The following is an 8746-nucleotide window of genomic DNA, read 5'->3' as shown; positions in this document are numbered from 1 at the left end:
GATGCGGGACTCGATCCCAGGACCCTGAGATCATGACCTGAGCCGAAGGCAGCGGCTTAACCCACTGAGCCACCCAGGTGCCCCTGTTTTTTTTGTTGTTGTTGTTGTTGTTTCCAAGAGCTATGATTTTACACCAAATTTTACTTGTGTAAATGCAGTAGAGTCCTGATATCTAAAGAGGACAAAAAAAAAAAAAAAAAAATAGAGTAGCAGAAATAGCCAGTGTTTGTATCCTGCATATTCCTTTATTTACCTGGACCTTATATTAACTGGACTTTATTTCAGAACACATCTTGTACAGAATTTGCATGGCAGTACTTTGAATAAAGCAGACAGGGAGAAGTAGGTAATTTTTTACCACTCATTACACATTAAGCTGTTGAAAGTCTCCATATCTGAAGTGATAATAAGAAGTAAACTTTCTAGCAGGTAATCAGTTGCCTTTATTTAAAAAAAAAAAAAAACAATTGGTTCAGAAATAGAATGAGAATAAATTTGTTGCCAGAAAATTTTTCTTTGCTAATTCCCTTTATCCCCAACCAAATTAGACTTTAGGAAGGACATCAAACTAAGTTCATCAGATCTTTTTATCTTAGTCCCACATTTGAGTACTTTAAATGGTGGTTTGACTAAACTGGGCAGCAATTTGGTAGTTATCCAACTGATTCAATCAAAAGCATGTCTGAACAGCACTAATTAAACTCTAGGATATCAAGAATGTGAGATTAAGAGTCACTTATGGTTTGTTGCTGGGGGGAGGGGGTTTGGGAGAAGGGGGCTGGTGTTATGGACATTGGGGAGGGTATGTGCTTTGGTGAGTGCTGTGAAGTGTGTAAACCTGGTGATTCACAGACCTGTACCCCTGGGGATAAAAATATATGTTTATAAAAAATAAAAAATAAATAAAAATATATGTTTATAAAAAATAAAAAATTAAAAAAAAAACTCTAGGATATCAAGAATGAATAAAAAGCAATGTGAAAACAACTTGATGGTTCTGTACAGTTTGATTTCTTAATTCCCGATAACATCATGAGTGCTAATTAGACTGTCCAAAGGATCTTGGTTTTCTGTTAAGAACATATTGAACTAACCTAATCAGTTTAGGTACAGCTCTATGCAGAATGACAATAGGATCTTGCATGTGACTAATGCTAGAAGGTAAATATCAAAATAAAAATATTAAGCTCAAATCCAAATAAACATTAATTGCAATAATTGAAAGTACTGGAGAACCTAAGACTATTAAAACAGTATTCATTGGAATAGGTAAGAGTGAAAAATAATTAAGATAATAAGTATATGGAGCTATTAGAATAAAGGCTTATATCTAATACTTAACCAAGACAAGTAAAATCTCCTTTCCAAAGAAATAAAGACATTATTCAAGACTACAATAAAGTCAATTAGCTCAAAAAGAGAGCTATTTTGCTCCCTTCTACAAAGTTAAAAATTAAGTTTGTATTTTCAAACAGTTCTTCTAATACTAAGATTAATTTTCCTCTCAAAATCAACTTTGAGAACAGGTAAAAAGAAGAAACTATCATGAGTTTATAAGAAAGCTGATTACAAATATTAAAAATGAAAGACTAGTCATTTAAAAATGACTAGTGATATTCTTAAAAAATTATTATCAACACTTATGGGCAGACTTTTTATATTTTAGATATTTGTAATTCTATTTATGTATAAAGAGTATTTATTTCCTCTTCCAGGTAAAAAGGAATAACAGGAAATCAAATACCATGCTAGAGTTTTTGCTGTAAGAAACCATTAATGAGGTACCTGCTTTCAGGCAATAGACAATAGATAAGTTTGAATCCCTCTGAATAAGGAGCCTCAGAAGGTAAGCTACAAGGTTAGCTCTCTATTTGTAGAAAGTGTGCTGACCTCAACTGCAACAAGCTGCAATCCATGCAGAGTGCAGTGGCCCCACTGAACTGAGCAATTTGCAGCATAGGGTATGGGGTTGGGGAGGAGAATATGCATGGCAGCAGGAAACAGGCTCGGAAGCCTATGAGCTTCCCCATATGATCTAGGACAAAGATGGCCGTGCATGCACAAGGCAAAGACATATAAGCCTTGCTATGCATAATTTTTCTTTTTGATAACAGCTTTATTAAAATTCACACCCCATGCAACTCATCTATTTAAAATATTAGTCTATCCACAGATAGAATCATCTAAAATATTAGTCTATCCACAGATAGAATCCACATGCAATCATCAGCACAGTCAATTTTAGAACCTTTTCATCACCCCAGAAAGAAACACCACAAAGCGTGGGTGGCTCAGTTGGTTGAAAGACCAACTGTTGGTGTCAGCTCAGGTTATGATCTTGGGATCGTGGGATCAAGCCCAGCATTGGCTCCACACTCAGGGAATAGTCTGCTTAAGATTCTATCTCTGCCCACCCCCCTGCACATGTGTGCATGTACACTCTCTAAAATAAGTAAATCTTAAAAAAAAATGGATAGAAAGAAGGGAATGCTATATCCTTTAGTTATCACTCCACTGATTCCCTCATTTCTCCAAACCTAGGCATCCACTAAGCTACTCTGTCTCCATAGCTTGGCTTATTCTGGACATTTCATGAATAGAATCATGTAATAGGTGGTCATTTAACATAACAGTTTCAAGGTTAATCCATGTTAAACAAGTATCCATACTACATTCCCAGTATTCTGTATGGATATATAACATTTTGTTTACCTGTTCATCAGCTGATGGGCAATTGGGTTGGCATTTGGCTATTACAAGTTGTGTGACTATAAACATTTGTTAAAAGATTTTGTGTAGACATAGATTTCATTTCTCTTGGGAAGAAATCTAGGAGTGGAACTGCTGTGTCACATGGTAACTATGCTTAACCATTTGGAGAATTTGCAGACCATTTTTCAAAGTGGCTGCACCATTTTATATCCCCTACAACCAGTTTATGAGAGTTTCTATTTCTCCACATTCTCAACACATTATTATCCCACTTTGCAAATATTCAGCCAAGTGGGTATGAAGTGGTGCCTCATTATGGTTTTGGTTTGCATCTCCCTGATGACTAATGAAATCAAACATCTTTTATGTGGTTATTGGCTACTTATATATGTTTCTTGGAGAAATGTTTATTCAAATTTTTTACCCCTCCCTTTGTAAATTCAGTTCTCTTTTTGTTCTTGAGTTGTAAGAGTTCTTTCTATATATTTTGGATACAAGACCCTTATTGGGTAGGATTTGCAAATATTTCCTCCTACTCTAAGGACTGTCTTTTCAAGATCTTGATGAAAACCTTTGCACTACAAAGGACACTAGTTTTGATGAAGTCCATTTATCTATTTTCTCTCTTGTTGCTTATCCTTATGGTGTCATATCTAGGAATCCACTGTCTTCAAGACTACCCCTATACTTTCTCCTAGAAATAGTGAAATGGAGCTGAAAACTTAGTGAAGTGAGCAGACATCAGCTCCAGGTCTCCTTGGTGTCCCTTTCTTGTCCTTGAGCTACTGCCCACAAGCCAAAGCAAGGGCAGTTAGTGTTCAAGTTTTCTCAGTGATTCCATGCTCAAGGTTGAACCTATATCCCACAAGCAAGATCTAGGAAGAAAAGGGTCACTTGCTTTTCAGCCACACTCACCTGGAGCTTATAGCATCAGTAGCAGGTAGATAAAAGGTAGGAGGAGGAATGCTGGCGTCCTGGTCCTCTGGCGGGTAGCCCTACCAACTGAGAGATGAGGGAAAAGGAAGTCCCGTGTAGTTATACTTGTCTTGCTGAGCTAGGAGTGAGGAGTGAGTGGGTCTTGTTTTAAATACCACAGACTGTCACTTTCCTTACCAAGTTTAGATTTTCTTGGGGAAAAAAAAGTTTCTTCATTTGCTATATACCCTTTTTCTGGAGACTTTCACTAGTTTTCTAGAGGAGCAAGTCCATGATATTTCTCATATTGTCATGCCAAAGGAACTACAAGGTTTCTTTCAGGGGGGATGTTGAAAAGGCTCTAAACCTGGAGATGGTGATAGTTGCCTGACTATACTAAAAACCATTCAATCTTATACCTTAATCTGATGAACATTATGGAATTCAAATTAAATTACATCTCCATAATTTTGCCATTAAGAAAAGAATATATGAAGCTTACCAAAATGTCACTACTGTTTTGAGAAGTGAAAAGAGAACAGAGGTCAAGCAGCACTAGAACCTTTCACACCCCAGACCCTGCTAGTGGAAAGACTTCATCACCACCTTCTTAAACATCAAAACATCCAGCTAAGACACTAAAAAGACTACATTCTAGACATACAGGCCTCAATGGAGACCAAAATCTATTCTGGATCCACCTGTACAGAGCCTAATATCCTTGTCATTACAAAAGCAATAAAAGACAGTGTTTGGAGGGGTTCAGTCCCTCCAAGGTACAGGGACTTGGAAAATACTTCATGCTTTTCACTCATCTACCCTAATAAAAGGCAAAATAAATCTCACACAAGTTTAAGATGAAGTTGGCCAGTAATTGAAGTTCCAAAACTGAAAAAAAAAAAAAAGTCAAATCTTTATAGGAATATAATGGAATGCAGGTTTTTTAATAACATATTCAATAATGTCCTACATATGAAAAGAAACAGAAAAACGTCACTGATAATCCAGATAAAAATCAGTCAATAGAAACCAACTCTGAGATGGCCCACACATGCTTTTTAGTATACCAAGACTATAAAGCAGCTTATATTAATATGAAGGAAGATTTAAAGAATATGTTTGAAGAATTAAAAGCAAATATGGTCTTAAATGAACAGAAACGTAATAGTAAAATAGAAACTATAAAAAGATTTTAGGGGGAGAGTCAAGATGGTGGAAGAGTAGCAGACTGAGATGACATCAGGTTGCAGGAGTTCAGCTAGACAGTTATCAAACCATTTTGAACACCTACAAACCCGACAAGAGATTAAAGAGAAGAGCAGCAGTTCTAGAAACAGAAAATCGACCACTTTCTGAAAGGTAAGACATGCAGAGTAGTGAATCTGAAGTGATGAGAAGCTAGACCGCAGGGGGAGGGGCCACGTCCTGGCAAGCACTGGAGCAATGGAGCACAAAATCCTAACTTTTAGAAGTCTGCTCCACTGAGGGACATCACTCCAGAGGCTAAGCAGGGGTGGGGTCCCCGAGGACAGTGTGGTCTCAGGTCCCCCGGGGTCACAGAAGGATGAGGGGTGTCTGACTGTAGCAGAGCTCACAGGTATCAGAGCAGGAAAGCTGACTTTACAAACAGAGGTGAGGACTGAGCTCTCAGCTCAGGGTTACCTTAAACTGTGATCTGTGGCACAATTGGATCACTACTCATTGAGCAGGGACCCCACAACTTGCAGATCCAGGGAGACCTATCTTCCTCCACTGGATGAGCAGTTGGCAGGAATCTGCTGGGTTTAGAGAGTCCAAATGGGGCTGTGTGCCAGAGACAGAAATGCTTGGTCACAGGCTGGGTGAGCTCGGAGCACGGCTGGAGAACAGGGAGACAGGAGTGATGGGGTGCTTTTCTCTGAAGGTGCACTGAGGAGTGAGGCCTCAAGCTCTTAGCTCCTCTAGGCCAGAGATTGGGAGGCCGCCACTTTTCTTTTCATTCCCATCCTCCAGAGCTCTACAGAAAGCATTCAGGGAACAAAAGCTCCTGAGAGCAAAACCAAGCAGATTACTTAGCCCAGCCCCTGGCAAGGGTGGTGCAATTCCACCTTGGGTAAAGACATTTGAGAATCACTACAACAGGCCCCTCTCCCCAGAAGATCAGCAAGAAGATCCAGCCAAGACCAAGCTCATTGATAAAGGAGAACAGTGGAATTCCAGAGGAGGGGACAGCAAAGAATGGAATTTATGTCTTTCTCCCCATGATTCTTTAGTCTTACAAAGTTAATAAATTAAAAAAAAAATTCTTATTCTAATTTTTTTTAATTTTTTATTTTTTTTAAATGTTTCTTTTTTTTTTTTTAAAGATTTTATTTATTTGACAGAGAGAGATCACAAGTAGGCAGAGAAGCAGGCAGAGAGAGAGATAGGAGAAAGCAGGCTCCCTGCTGAGCAGAGAGCCCGATGCGGAACTCGATCCCAGGACCCTGAGATCATGACCTGAGCCGAAGGCAGCGGCTTAACCCACTGAGCCACCCAGGTGCCCTAATTTTTTATTTTTTATAAACATATATTTTTATCCCCAGGGGTACAGGTCTGTGAATCACCAGGTTTACACACTTCACAGCACTCACCAAAGCACATACCCTCCCCAATGTCCATAATACCACCCCTTTCTCCCAAACGCCCTCACCCCAGCAACCCTCAGTTTGTTTTGTGAGATTAAGAGTCACTTATGGTTTGTCTCCCTCCCAATCCCATCTTGTTTCATTGATTCTTCTCGTACCCACTTAAGCCCCCATGTTGCATCACCACTTCCTCATATCAGGGAGATCATATGATAGTTGTCTTTCTCCGCTTGACTTATTTCGCTAAGCATGATACGCTCTAGTTCCATCCATGTTGTCGCAAATGGCAAGATTTCATTTCTTTTGATGGCTGCATAGTATTCCATTGTGTATATATACCACATCTTCTTGATCCATTCATCTGTTGATGGACATCTAGGTTCTTTCCATAGTTTGGCTATTGTGGACATTGCTGCTATAAACATTCGAGTACACGTGCCCCTTTGGATCACAACGTTTGTATCCTTAGGGTAAATAGCCAATAGTGCAATTGCTGGGTCATAGGGCAGTTCTATTTTCAACATTTTGAGGAACCTCCATGCTGTTTTCCAGAGAGGTTGCACCAGCTTGCATTCCCACCAACAGTGTATGAGGGTTCCCCTTTCTCCGCATCCTCGCCAGCATCTGTCATTTCCTGACTTGTTGATTTTAGCCATTCTGACTGGTGTGAGGTGATATCGCATTGTGGTTTTGATTTGTATTTCCCTGATGCCGAGTGATATGGAGCACTCTTTCATGTGTCTGTTGGCCATCTGGATGTCTTCTTTGCAGAAATGTCTGCTCATGTCCTCTGCCCATTTCTTGATTGGATTATTTGTTCTTTGGGTGTTGAGTTTGCTAAGTTCTTTATAGATTCTGGACACTAGTCCTTTATCTGATATGTCGTTTGCAAATATCTTCTCCCATTCTGTCAGTTGTCTTTTGATTTTGTGAACTGTTTCCTTTGCTGTGCAAAAGCTTTTGATCTTGATGAAATCCCAATAGTTCATTTTTGCCCTTGCTTCCCTTGCCTTTTGCGTTGTTCCTAGGAAGATGTTGCTGCGGCTGAGGTCGAAGAGGTTGCTGCCTGTGTTCTCCTCAAGGATTTTGATGGATTCCTTTCGCACATTGAGGTCCTTCATCCACTTTGAGTCTATTTTCGTGTGTGGTGTAAGGAAATGGTCCAATTTCATTTTTCTGCATGTGGCTGTCGCACCCAAAACCGTAAGATACCTATAAATAAACCTAACCAAAGAGGCAAAGAATCTTTACTCAGAAAACTATAAAGTTCTCATGAATGAAATTAAGTAAGACACAAAGAAATGAAAAAACATTCTATGCTCATGGGTTGGAAGAACAAATATTATGAAAATGTCTATGCAGCCTAAAGCAATCTACACATTTAATGCAATCCCTATCAAAATACCATCAACTTTTTTCATAGAACAAATAATCCTAAAATTTATATGGAACCAGTAAAGACACTGAATAGCCAGAGGAATATTGAAAAAGAAAACCAAAGTTGGTGGCATCACAATTCCAGACTTCAAGCTCTCTTACAAAGCTGTAATCATCAAAACAGTATGTATTAGCACAAAAACAAACACATAGATCAATGGAACAGAATGGAGAGCCCAGAAATAAATCCTCAATTCTATGGTCAACTAATCTTTGACAAAGCAGGAAAGAATGTCCAGTGGAAAAAAGACAGTCTCTTCAATGGATGGTGTTGGGAAAATTGGACAGCCATATGCAGAAGAATGACACTGGACCATGTCCTCACACCACAGACAAAAATAGACTTAAAATGGATGAAAGACTTCATGTAAGCCAGGAATCCATCAAAATCCTTGAGGAAAACACAGGCAGCAACTTCTTCAGCTTCAGCTACAGCAATTTCTTCCTAAAAATATCCGTAAAGGCAAGGGAAGCAAGGGTAAAAATGAACTATTGGGACTTCATCAAGATCGAAAGTTTTTGCACAGCAAAGGAAATAGTCAACAAAACCAAAAGACAACTGACAGAATGAGAGAAGATATTTACAAATGACATATCAGATAAAGGGCCAGTATCCAAAATCTATAAAGAACTCATCAAACTCAATACCCAAAGAACAAAGAATCCAATTAAGAAATGGGCAGAAGATGTGAACATATATTTCTGCAAAGAAGACACATGAAAAAGTGCTCAACATCACTTAGCATCAGGGAAATACAAATCAAAACCACAGTGAGATATCACCTCATACCAGTCAGAATGGCTAAAATTAACAAGTCAGGAAATAATAAGTGTTGGCAAGGATGTGGAGAAAGGGGAACCCTCCTACACTGTTGGTGAGAATGCAAGCTGGTATAGCCACTCTAGAAGATAGTATGGAGGTTCCTTATAAAGTTGAAAACAGAGCTACCCTATGACTCAGCAATCATACTACTGGTTATTTACCATAAAGATACAAATGTAGGGGTGCCTGGGTGGCTGGGTTAAAGCCTCATCATGACCCAAAGGGGCACGTGCACCAGAATGTTTATAGCAAC

This window comes from Mustela nigripes, chromosome 1 (genome assembly GCF_022355385.1).
Source record: "Mustela nigripes isolate SB6536 chromosome 1, MUSNIG.SB6536, whole genome shotgun sequence".
NCBI classification, from domain to species: domain Eukaryota; kingdom Metazoa; phylum Chordata; class Mammalia; order Carnivora; family Mustelidae; genus Mustela; species Mustela nigripes.
The sequence above is the reverse complement of the archived record's forward strand: the minus strand, read 5'-3'. Positions refer to the sequence as shown.